The 13,696-nt window shown below is 40.8% G+C and overlaps 1 pseudogene; it reads right to left on the bottom strand.

Annotated features, from left to right (window-relative positions):
* Positions 1-12,805: 12,805 nt before the first annotated feature.
* Positions 12,806-13,486, bottom strand: LOC101426383 (leucine-rich repeat-containing protein 34-like; annotated as a pseudogene).
* Positions 13,487-13,696: the final 210 nt, after the last annotated feature.

The following is a 13,696-nucleotide window of genomic DNA, read 5'->3' as shown; positions in this document are numbered from 1 at the left end:
CTTACTAGTTGCGTGACCTGGAGCAAGTATTTCATTCACAATATCTCAGCTGCCCAATTTCTAAAATAGGGATAATAATAGTACCTATTTCATAGAGTTGGTGTGAAGATTAAATGAGATTGTGAGGGAAGCAGATTTGGCCCAACAGATAGGGCGTCCGCCTACCACTTGGGAGGTCCAATATTCAAACCCAGGGCCTCCTGACCCGTGTGATGAGCTGGCCCATGTGCAGTGCTGATCCACTCAAGGAGTACTGTGCCACACAAGGGTGGCCCCCATGTAGGGGAGGCCCACACACAAGGAGTGCACCCTGTAAGGAGAACCACCCAGCACAAAAAAAGTGCAACCTGGGAAGCAGAATTGGCCCAACGGATAGGGCATCCGCCTACCACATGGGAGGTCTGCGGTTCAAACCCCGGGCCTCCTTGACCCGTGTGGATCTGGCCCATACACAGTGCTGATGCACGCAAGGAGTGCCCTGCCATGCAGGGGTGCCCCCGCATAGGGGAGCCCCACGCTCAAGGAGTGTGCCCTGTAAGAAGAGCCGCCCAGCACGAAAGAAAGTGCAGCCTGCCCAAGAATGGCACCGCACACATGGAGAGCTGACACAACAAGATGATGTAACAAAAAGAAACAACAGATTCCTGGTGTCGCTGATAAGGATAGAAACGATCACAGAAGAACACATAGTGAATGGACACAGAAAGCAGATAACTGGGAGGGGGGGGGAACAGGAAGGGGAGAGAAATAAATCAAATAAATCTTAAAAAAAAAACGCAGTCTGCCCAGGAATGGTGCCACACACACGGAGAGCTGACGCAGCAAGATGACAAATAAATAAAAGTAAATCTTTAAAAATAAATAAATGAGATTGTGATACCTAGCAGGTAATAAATAGCTGTTGATATAATTGAATGTCTAAAGTAAAATTATGAGACATGGGGTGTAGGAAAAAGGGAGCATGAGCAAGAAAAAATTGGTTAGCATTTATTGAGCATTGGCTAAGAGAGAAACTGAATCAGAGTGTACTCTGATGAGATGAGAAGAATTCAGCCTTTTCCTCAAGACCCTTCAACTTTTTCTTTGATTTGGTATTTGCTAACTAACTTATTAATTGAGTTTCCCATGCACTTAGATAAACTGGGAAATGCCATGAAAAACAAATCAAGGTGTGCTTACTGTTCACTGGAAAGATGTTTTACTGCATTGTGTATAATAAATTAACATTCTGATATATACATCAGTCTCAGGAATCAGGTTCTGGGAACTGGATCTATCTGTATATGTTGAAGCCCATAGACTGAGTCCAAAAAAATACACACACACACACACACACGCACGCACACACACCACCCCCATGATCTCAACCTCTTACTTAACTTTATCTCTTAACTTCCAAAAGGTCAGGTTTGGACTTCAGTCCAGGTTACTTAAACCAAGTGCAGTGGTTTTTCTGTTACACTACAACTGAGATAAGTTTGTTGAAAGCCTTCAAGGCCCACTTTTATTTTTTATTTCACTTTTCTCCTTCCTCCCTGATCCCTACTCCCATTCTCCTCCCACACTCTTCTGGAATGCTTTGATAAATCTGGTGTCAATCAGCATCTTGTTCCCTTGTAAGGGAGCTGCTATTTGGATCTTTTTTTCTCTTTGGTGTTCTTTAGTTTCATTCTAATGGGTCTAGGATAGAATTTTTCCTGTCTATCCTAATTGACCATTTATAAAACCTTTCAATCTGAGGTCTTTTTTTTTTAATTCTGGAAAACTAGCAAGCATTTTATCTGCAAGTATCTCCTCCGCTGTATTTACTTTTCCCCTTCTAGTATTCTTATTAGGTGGATATTATTACTTTTATTACTATCTTCTAATTCTCTTCCTTCCATATTTTCCTTACTCCTTCCTGACAGCTTCTAGAAGAGATCCTCTACCTGATTATTCAGTGCAATAATTCCTTCTTGAGTTGCCTCCATTTTGCTACATAACCCATTTGTTGAGTTATTTCTACATTATGTTTTTTATAGTATATTGAATTGAATCTTCATGATTTATTGTTCCTACTTCATGAAACTCATGATTTTGCCCCCACCCCCACCCAACTCCCTCTGGAGGCATTTGGCAATGTCTGAAGACATTCTGGTTGTCACAACTATTGGCATCTAGTGGGTAGGATGCTACTAAATTTCCCACAACAAAGAGTTATCTGACCCAAAATGTTAGTGCTGAGGTTGTGAAACCCCGACACAATCAACATGAACTCTTTTCTCTTTGAGGATATGTATTATTTATTTATTTATTTATTTATTTTTAAAGTGTTTAATTTTGAGAAGGTCCCATTTGTCTATTTGTTTCTCACAAAAGAGCTCTTTTTTTTAGCCGTTCTATCAGTCTATGTCTTTTTTTTTAAGATTTTTTTTTATTTCTCTCCCCTTCTCCCCCGGCCCCGCCCTACCCCAGTTGTCTGTTCTCTGTGTCCATTCACTGTGTGTTCTTCTGTGTCCACTTCTATTCTTGTCAGCAGCACCAGGAATCTGTGTCTCTTTTAGTTGTGTCATCTTGCTGTGTCAGCTCTCCGTGTGTGTGGCACCACTCCTGGGCAGGCTGAACTTTCTTTCACACTGGGCAGCTCTCCTTACGGGGCGCACTCCTTGTGTGTGGGGCTCCCCTACACAGGGGACACCCCTGCGTGGCAGGGCACTCCTTGTGCACATCAGCACTGCTTGTGGGCCAGCTCCACACGGGTCAAGGAGGCCCTGGGTTTGAACCACGGGCTTCCCATGTGGTAGGCAGATGCTCTAACCATTGAGCCAATTCCGCTTCCCTGTATTATACTTATTTAAATTCTTTTTCCATCTGATACATTTCGTTCTGATTCATCAAGTCTAGGTCGTTCTATTTCTTGCTCCAATGAAGTTGTGCTCCTTTTACCTATCATTATTTTTCTCCATGAATTCATATTTCCCTGAAAGTACCAGCTACCTTGACTGATACATATACCCAGAGGGAGAGAATGATGCCCAACATTGGGAAAAGGTGGGCCACAAGATGAAAAGCCTCCAGTGTTAATATCTGGGCTCCATCACTACGTGTTGGTCAGGGCAAGTGTAAGTGCGAGAGCACATGCAGGCATGTGTGTGTGCGCGCACACACAGACACACACACTGCAGTTATCCCTGACCTCGGAGAACTTTCCTGTAGTCAGTTTCTTGAGTCAATCCCTGTAGTATGATTCCTATAGTCAAGCTCTAAACTAGACTTTGCTCTTTTCCTCAAAGTGTGTATGTGGGGGGAGAAGGGGTGCTAGAGGATTTGACTGACCGTTGTTATCCTCAACCACCCCTTGCCTCTTTCCGCCCACCACCTCACCCTTCTTGAGTGCTGCTGCTCTGAATTAACTGCACTGGCCCTGGCAATATCTAGGATGGTGTGGTGGTTTTACTTATTAGTGGAAATAGAGGGTGAGGGTGAAGTGGAGGACGGAAGGGGAATGATCCTCTTTGGGTCAGATGGGAAAGAAAAAAACACAGAAATAAAAAACTTTTCCCCAGATCAACTCCTTTCTGTAGTTCCCTGACTCCTTCCTCTTGGAGCTGCTACTTCACACATGCACACACATACATACACACACACAGGGATCCTCAGGTTTTTTACAATTTTTACAGGTTTATCAATTCCTTTTTTTTCAAGATTTATTTAATTTATTTATTTATTGCTGTATCTGTTCATCTTCTTTGTTTCTTTAGGAGGCACCAGGAACCAAACCTGGGACTTTCTACGTGAAAGGGAGACACCTAATCACTTAAGCCATCTCCGTTCCCTGCTTTGTTGTCTCTCATTATGTTTTTCCTCTGTGTCTCGTGGCATCTCTTGTTTCATCATCTTGTTGAGTCAGCTTGCCATACCCACCTGTTGTGCCAGCTCGCTGTCCTGTTTGTCCTCTTTAAGAGGCACTGGGAACCTCTGCTCCCTGCTTTGTTGCGTCTCTCATGTTTTTCCTCTTGTGTCTCTTGTTGCATCAGCTTGCTGCACCTGCCCGTCATACCAACTCACTATCTTCTTTAGGAGGTACCAGGAATTGAACCATGTGGTAGGCAGGAGCCCAGTTGCTTCGGCCATATCCGCTTCCCAGATCTATCAATTTCCATGCCATCTCTAGGGTTGAAGGAGGGGGAGGCAGCCCCCAGTATGAGTTTACCATCCTGTTTATTTTAACTAAGTTTCAACATTTGCTGAGCACACACTCTATGTAAAACAATATTATACTGTACTAGAGGGGAAACCATGGTGGCTCTTGTGCAAAAGCCAGAGGTGAGAGAGACCAGAGCATGTTCAAGCAAAAAAACAAAACTCCTTATGGCTGGAGCATCACATGTGAGGAGGGAGAAGAAAGAGATGAGCCTAGAAAGCTAAACCAGGGTCAGGTCCTGACATAAATTGAAAAGCCTGTTCAAGAGGTTGGACTCCATCCCTAAAGTAATATAAGAGAAGCTGTTGCAGTATTTAAAGCAAAGGAATGGGATAAGCAGATTTAAACGTTTTGGAAAGATGTCTCAGGCTGAAATTGGGGGAATGGATTGGGGGAAAGCAAGATGAGATAGTTGTGTTTGGAGACCATTGCGAGAATCTGGCCTGTACAGTCCACTATGGTAACCACCAGTTGTGTGGCGCTCCTGAGTGCTGGGAATGTGACTAGTCTGAACTGAGATGCTCTGTACATGTCAAACACACACTGGATTTCGAAGACTTTGTATGTAAATTATACATAATTTTATATTGATTACATTTTGAAATGATGTTATTTTTGCTGTTTTGGGTTAAATAAAATACATCATTAAAATCAATTTCACCTGTCTCTTTTTATGTTTGTAATGTAGCTACTGGAAAATGTAAAAATATTAATACATTTTTGAGTTACTTTATATTTCTATTGGACAACAGTGATCTAGATCAGTAGCTTTCAAACATTTTCGGCCATGATACACAACAAGAAATCTGCTTAACATCTTAACCCAGTTCTCATCTAAGTACATAGATATTTATAAATGACATTAAAGTTCTATGAAACATTGCTATTTATAATTACCACATGAAATACACTGGGATATTTGATGTTCTCTTCTTTAAATAAGATAAGTGCAAACCATTAAATTGATTTTCATTAATTTTAAGGTGACCAGCAGTTTACAAAACCCAGATTTGACTAGGTAATTAGTATTGGAGGTATAATTAGAGGAGGAGAAATGAAAAGATTCATAAAATATTTAGGAGAAATGGACTTGGCCCAGTGGTTAGGGCATCTGTCTACCACATGGGAGGTCCGCGGTTCAAACCCCAGGCCTCCTTGACCCGTGTGGAGCTGGCCCACGCGCAGTGCTGATGCGCGCAAGGAGTGCCCTGCCACGAAGGGGTGTCCCCCGCATAGGGGAGCCCCACGCGCAAAGAGTGCGCCCTTAAGGAGAGCCGCCCAGCGGGAAGGAAAGTGCAGCCTGCCCAGGAATGGCGCCGCCCACACTTCCCATGCAGCTGACCACAACAGAAGCGGGGAAAAAAAAGACACAGCAAATAGACACAGAGAACAGACAACTGGGGAAGGGGGGGAATTAAATAAATAAATAAATCTTTTAAAAAATAAAATAAAATAAAATATTTAGGTTTGGGAGACACAGGACATGGTATTCAGATTTGAAAGATGAGGGCAAAGATTGTGTTCAGGGTGAGTTCTAGGTGTGTCTGTGTCTTGCGTGACTGAGAGGATGGTGATATAATTCCCTGAGAATTAAACTTAGTTTGGAAAGAAGATTATGAATTTAGCATGTTGAGGTACCTGGAAGACATGCCATGGAAGGTAGCCAGTAGATAGCTGCATATGCAGCTTGGAGTAAAAAGAAAAATCTGGGCAGGAGATAGAGATTGGAAATTAGCATTTAGGTGGTAATGGAAGTGCTGTGAATAAATGAGATTACTGCCCTCACCCCCAGTGTATACATTAAGAAATGAAGAAAATCAAAAAAGGTCTCTGAGGAACATCCATATTTCAAGACAAATCCAGTGACCAGTCATTTACTCTCTTGGAATTATCTTTTCTCCTGAAACCTTTCCTGGTTTCCTCCTTCCTCTGACCAATCTCTGACCTCTACCTCCTCCCCTTTCTGACTTTTTTCACAGTTTATTTTTAAACATTTTTTTAAATTGACATAATTTCAGATTTACAGGAAATTGCAAGGACAGTACAATGAATCCCAAGATATCCTTCTTGCAGACTCCCCAAATGTTAGCATTTTGCTACATTTGCTTTATCATCCTCTCTTTGGCTGTGTGTGTATGTTTTTTTTTTCCTAACTGCTAAGACTAAATTGCAAACATGATATCCCTTTAACCTTAATGCAAACTCAAACTAAGGCATTCTCTTACATAACCATATGACAGTTATCAAAGTCAATAAACAAATATTCATACAACACTATTTTCTGTCCTTAGTCCTTATTCAGATTTTTCCAAATGTCACAATAATATCCTCTATAGTAAAAGGAAATTCAATTACTGAAAAAAAAAATCAGAAAATAAATGTGGCAAAGAAAAATTGGAACTTTTTTTTTTAATTTTTTTATTTTTTATTGACTTTGTAATAATATTACATTAAAAATATATATGTGAGGTCCCATTCAACCCCACCCCCCCACCCCCCCCTCTCCCCCCCCCCAACAACACTCGTTCCCATCATCATGACACATCCATTGGATTTGGTAAGTACATCTTTGGGCACCTCTGCACCTCATATACATTGGTTCACATCATGGCCCATACTCTCCTCTATTCCATCATGTAGGCCCTGTGAGGATTTACAATGTCCGGTGATTACCTCTGAAGCACCATCCAGGGCAGCTCCATGTCCCGAAGACGCCTCCACCTCTCATCTCTTCCTGCCTTTCCCCATACCCTTTGTCCATTATGTCCACTAGAAAAATTGGAACTTACATCCATTGCTTGTGGGAATGCAAAATAGTGCAACCCCTGAGGAAAGAGTCTGGTGGTTTCTAAAAAAGTTCTAAACATAAGGGAAGTGGATGTGGTTCAAGCAATTGAGCTCCTGCCTACCACATGGGAAGTCCCAGGTTCAGTCCCTATGCCTCCTAAAAAGAAAAGCATACAATGAACAGATACAGCAAATGCAAATGACAAGGGGTTGGGGAGAAATAAATAAAACTTAAAAAATAAAGGTTCTAAACATAGAGTTACCATATGACCCAGAACTGAAAGCAAGGACTTAAACATATACTTGTGCACCAATGTTCACAGCAGAATTGTTCACAATAGCCAAAAGATGGAAGCAACCCCAGTGTCCATCAACAGAAGTATGGATAGGGAAGCAGACTTGGCCCAGTGGTTAGGGCGTCCGTCTACCACATGGGAGGTCCGCGGTTCAAACCCCGGGCCTCCTTGACCCGTGTAGAGCTGGCCTGTGTGCAGTGCTGATGCACGCAAGGAGTGCCCTGCTACGCAGGGGTGTCCCTGCGAAGAGGAGGCCCATGTGCAAGGAGTGCATCCCATAAGGAGAACCACCCAGTGCAAAAGAAAGTGCAGCCTGCCCAGGAATGGTGCCGCACACATGGAGAGCTGATGCAACAAGATGATGCAACAAAAAGAAACACAGATTCCCATGCCGCTGACAACAACAGAAGCAGACAAAGAAGAACATGCAGCAAATAGACCCAGAGAACAGACAACTGGGGCGGGCATGGGAAGGGGAGAGAAAATTTTTTTTAAATAAAAAAAAAAAAAGAAGTATGGATAAACAAAAGGAGGGATAACCACACAATGTACTACTATTCAGCCACAAAAAGAAATGAAGTTCTAATCCAACTACAACATGAATGAGCCTTGAAGACATGTGAGTGAAATAAGCCAGACACAAAAGGTCAAATACTCACTTCTATTCAATAACTATAATATGAAAATTCATAGACACAGAAAGTAAATTACAGATCATAGTGACTGGGGCAAGGGGGAATGGGGAATTAATGCTTAATGGGTACAGATGATAAATTCTGGTAATGAATGGTGGTGATGGTGGTGAAGGTAGCACAATATTGTGAATGTAATTAGTGCCACTGAATTATATGCTTTAAAATTGTTACAATGGGAAGTTTTGTGTTGTATATATGTTATCACAATTTTTAAAAAAAATCAAGAATAGCTTAAATAGTACTTGACTTCTTGCATAACTTACGGTACAGAGCCAGCATCTTTTCTATTTCTTGGCAAATTTTCATACTCTTTTCTAAGTTAGGATCCGCTTACAACATTTTATCCTTTGCACTTTTAACATGATGAAATATCTCCCAGAGTTCCTTTAATGTGAATTTTTTTACTGGTGGTCACTTCCTTTGGGACGTCATCATCTTTTTTCATCACAGTCACTTTCCTCATTTATGTCGATACCTTCGCCTTCACTAACTCCATTTAAGCTTGATTGAAATTTCACTTCCAGCATTATCACTTTTCATTTCTTTCCTACATCTTTGAAGGCTACTTCCCTCTTGTGATGGACAATTTCTGTGAAATGTCACATGAGTTTATCACAAGAGACAACACAACTACGGCTTTGCTGTCTATGCATGAACTGAATAACGTCAAGTGCTGTGACCGAACAGCGGCTGTCTTTGAAAGAAACGACATAAATGGTGACTGATCATGAGGAGCCTCTGTTACTTCCTTTGATACTTGTAGATTGAAGAGTTGGCAGGGAAGTTTGTACTTTATGGAATTACTTAGAGTTAATATATTATGATAACTGAAACTTGAACCTTAAAATGGCAAGACCAGTGTGATTTAACTAAACCATGGCAGTGGAAATTCTTGCATATCTAAATCAAGCAAAGCAAGTACTTTCTGTGCTTTTTGTCTTTAGCCTGAGGGCATATTGTCCAATCCTGTTTTCAAAAATAACTTGGATTAGCTCTTACCACCATCCCCATCACAGTGTTTATCTTATTTACTTGAAATATGGCTTGATTCATTTCTTTCTAGTTGTGTTCAATTTTAGAGAGTTCCCCCATCCTTGTTTTTTTTTTTTTTTTTTGCTTGTGAAAAATTAACATGTTTTCAAATATCAGGACTATGCAAAAAGGTATGTACAGGGAAGTGTCATATCCATCCCATCTGTCCTTCCCACCATATTCCAACCACACCTAGACAATAACCAACCTCTTCAGTCTCTGTCTTCTCCTTCCTGTGTTTCTTGTTCAAACGTGCAGATACATGTTTATTTTCTTCATTCTCCTTTCTTACACAAAAGGTAGCATAGTATAGAAACTCTTTTGTGCTTTGTTTTATTTACTTACCAATAAAACCTGGAAATCACTCACAGTATTTCCTAAGGAACAACCTCATTCTTTAAAAAAAAAAAACTTTTTATTTTGAAACTATTTCAAACTTACAGGACCATTGCAAAAATAATACAAAACCCACACAGAGTACTTCAACATATCCCTCTATTTTGCCATATCATTCTATTTATCCATCCGTCCTCTATTCATCTATCTTATTTATCTACTCACCTATTTTTTGAACATTTGAAATTATGTTGTATACCTCATGCTCCTTGAATACATAATACTTCCAAGTACATTTCCTAAGAACAAGGACATTCAATTATGTAACCATCTTAAGTATTGTTATCATGTTAAAGAAATTTAACAATGAGTTAAAGCTTACAGTCTGTAAGTTTTTTTTTCATATATCACAGTAATGTCTGTATTAGTCAAAGGGGTGCTGAGGCAAAGTACCAGAACTCTCTGTTGGCTTTTATAAAGGGTATTTATTTGGGTAAAAGCTTACAGTTATAAGGCCCTCAAGAGTCCAACTCAAAGTTATTTCCTCACCCAACTCTGTTGCCACGTGTTGAAGCAGATGGTGGGCGACACCTGCAAAGGTTCAGCCTTCCTCTTTCCTCTTAAGGCTCCACAGGCCCATCTTCTTCCCGTCTCAGCTATAGGCTAGAGGGCTCGTCTCTTTCCGGGCCTGCTCAGCTGCTCAGGGCTCTGGTCTCTTCAACTGCGAACTATCAGGCAAATGGCTCATCTCTCTCCCCAGGGCCTGCGGGATCAAATCTCTCTTCTCTACCATGTCTATGGAGCTCTCTTCCTCCGTGTTTCTTCTGTCTTCTTGACTGAGTATCCGTTTATAGAGCCCACCAAGGGGATGGGGACTCAACCCTGCATGCCCTAATGACGTGGTCGAATCAAAGCCCTAATCTTGACTTAATCAAGTAAAGGTAAAGCCTTTCAATTTAAACCAATCAAAGGGTATCACGCCCAGAGGAACAAACCAGTTTATAAACATAATCAATATCTTTTTGGAATTCATAAATAATATCAAACTGCCACAATATCCTTTTGAAACTTTTCTCCTCCATCATTAAATCCCATCCAAGATCAAGTAATGCATTTAATTGTCTCTTTAGTTGCTCTCTCTCTCTTTTTTTTTATTGTGGAAACATATATAAAATACAGATTTTCCCACCTCAACCACACCCAAGCTTCCTCATTCTGTTGTTTTTTAAATTATTATTTAATTTGCTTATTTATTTATTATTTAGTGTGGTACAACTATTACAATTGATGAACATATATTGAAGCACTGCTACTAACCACAGTCTGTAAGTTATATTATAATTTACACTTGCACCACACAATTTTATAGGTTTTGACAAGATATATCTATCATTGCAATGTTATACAGGACAATTCCAAGTCCCAAAAATGCCCAATGTTACACCTATTCTTCCCTCTCTTTCCCCTCAAAACCTCTGGTGGCCACGGCCTTTACATCAATGATACAAGTTCTTCCATTGCTAGAATAATAATAAGCCTACTTTAGTCCATAGTTGCATTCCCCCCTTGTGTTTGTTAATTCCTCAATCTTGGGGATTTGGGGATGATGCCTACTCTGTTTCCAATTGAGAGAGGGCTTAGATTCCATGTGGCATTATTAAGTAAAGCAAGCCAGACACAAAAGGACAAATATATATGATTTGCATAACTATGAACCAAATATATTATGTAATATATTGTATGATTAAAAAAATTATATGTATCCAGTACACTGAATTCAGAAATGTAGGGTTTTATTCAACTGTGTTTTCTTTTTATTTCTTAATTATTGTTTATATTTTCAATTATTAAAGTACAAAATAAAGTTAGAAAAAGTATTCCATGGGGCAGATGGATGGAACTGTCTTGCTTGCCATTGTGGATACTCTGTTTTTTGGGCTAGGTGGTGTTCATCATCATCCTTTTGTTAGCTGTCCTGGGAACGTCCAGTGAAATTATTCTGCCTTTTAATGAAAGAAAATGAATTTAATAGCCAGTAAAATACTGATGACTGTGAAAGTAGTAAGAGGAATATATGACAATTATTTTAGAATTCTTTTTTTAAAAATTTTATTTATTTATTTCTCTCCCCTTCCCACCCAGTTGTCTGCTCTCTCTGTCCATTCGCTGTCTGTTCTTCTGTGACCACTTCTATCCTTATCGGTGGCACCGGGAATCTGTGTTTCTTTTTGCTGCATCATCTTGTTGTGTCAGCTCTCTGTGTGTGCAGCGCCATTCTTGGGCAGGCTGCAATTTCTTTCATGCTGGGCAGCTCTCCTTACAGGGCGCACTTCTTGCGCGTGGGGCTCCCCTAGCGGGACACACCCCTGCGTGGCAGGGCACTGTTTGCGCGCATCAGCACTGCGCGTGGGCCAGCTCCACACGGGTCAAGGAGGCCCGGGGTTTGAACCGCAGACCTCCCATGTGGTAGGCGGACGCCCTATATATTGGGCCAAGTCCGGCTTCCCTAGAATTCATTTATATTTGTATAAGGACAAAACTGTGTTAGATAAATGGCCATAAGCTTCTCCGTAGTTGGTGTCCAATAAGAATGTTTTTTAAAGTAATTAGAGACTTCTGCAAGATACACATGCTCATCTACCACAAATGGCTCCACAACTGTATTGTCTGGTGGTGGATGGACCATTTGAATTAAGTTTCAACAAGCCATGCATGTAACCTTATCAAATTGGTTTCCCCAAATGCAGATATTAGTGGGAGTAGGATTTGTTTTCATTGATTATGAAAGTGCAACAAGTTCTTCTCCTTCTTTGTTATTGCTAACTACTAACACTTTAAGACTTGTTATGTGAAGCAATAAATTCACTGACATAATTTCTTCCTGTGTTTCTGTTTTATTAAAAGAAAGATCTAGGGAAGCAGATGTGGCTCAAGTGATAAGGCCTACCATATGGGAGGACCTGAGTTCAATCCTGGGGCCTCCTGGTGAAAAAGAAGAGAAAGCATGCCAGAGCCCATGCGGTAAACTGAGTAGCTGCATGGCGAGCCAAGTGCCCATGCAGTGAGCTGAGTGCCCACGCAAGTGCCCACATGAGTGCCCATGTGGTGAGCCGAGTGTCTGCACAACAAGCCAAGTGCCTGCATGATGAGCCAGTGCCCACGCAAGAGAGTCGCACATCAAGATGATGACTCAACAAAAGAGAGACATAGGGGAGAGTCAAGGTGAAGCACAGCAGAGACCAGGAACTGAGGTGGCTCAGCTGACAGGGAAACTCTCTCTACATCAGAGATCCCCAGGATCAAATCCCAGTGAATCCTAGGGCAGAAAGATAAGAAGAGAAGACAAGAAGAGAAATAGATACAGAAGATCACACAGCAGATGGACACAGCAAAAAAACAGCAGGCCAGGGGAGGGAGAAATAAATAAATAAATAAATCTTCTTTTAAAAAAAGAAAGAAAGCTCTATTATTACTTTTCAGTACATGGCCAAATACACCATCCCATCACAAGTTATTTTATTGCAACAAACATCAAGGTAGTATAGGCTTCTACAGTGTTTAGATATAGTTTGCCACATGACTGTTTTATACCATAATTTTTATATCATGTATATACCTGTGTACATCAACAAGGCAGTGATTTTCTTTTAACATGTGGCCTATTTAGACTGTGGACTCTTCCTTTTCACCAAACAGTGTAGGACAACTGAAGTTTATTCTCTTAATTGCTTGGTTTGAGTTAGTACTGTAGCAAATGCTGTCACACTTTGCATTCCAAGATCACAGCCTCCCAGATCTAATTTCTGTAAGGATGAATTAATTTGCAGCATTGCAACAAAAGTCACTCCACCTTTACTTTCAATCTTGTTTCCAGTCATTCTTAGGAACTTCAGAGTTGTATTCTTATGCAGTGCTATAACAATCAATTCCCTACCATCTGGCCTGATATCATTAAACATAAGGTTTAAGTAAATGAGTTTAAGTTGTTACTGAAGCAGTTTCATACCATAGTATGAGCTAGCATCACCTAGGAACAATTATATATGAACTTTCCTTTAACATTCTGAAAAGAATCCAAGAATCTTCACCTGTTATTCTTTATACTGACATCAGGCCATTGTTACTGCAATGTTTAATGTGGTTCCTTTTCCAATCATTCTCATTGGCTGAGGCCAGGATTTGAGCAGGGGCTGAAGTGGGCACTGAAGTTGGGAAAGGGAGTGGCCTCTTCCTGGCCATGCCACACGTTCTTCTACCCCATGGGCAGTGGCAGTGGCATTGCCATAGCAATCCAGCACGCATCCACTGCCCCCTCATTCTTTGTTTTAAAACTGCATAGTACTCCATCTTGTGAGTATACAATTGCT

This window comes from Dasypus novemcinctus, chromosome 6, assembly GCF_030445035.2.
Source record: "Dasypus novemcinctus isolate mDasNov1 chromosome 6, mDasNov1.1.hap2, whole genome shotgun sequence".
In the NCBI taxonomy this organism is placed as follows: Eukaryota; Metazoa; Chordata; class Mammalia; order Cingulata; family Dasypodidae; genus Dasypus; species Dasypus novemcinctus.
This window is presented reverse-complemented; position numbering and strand designations above follow the sequence as displayed.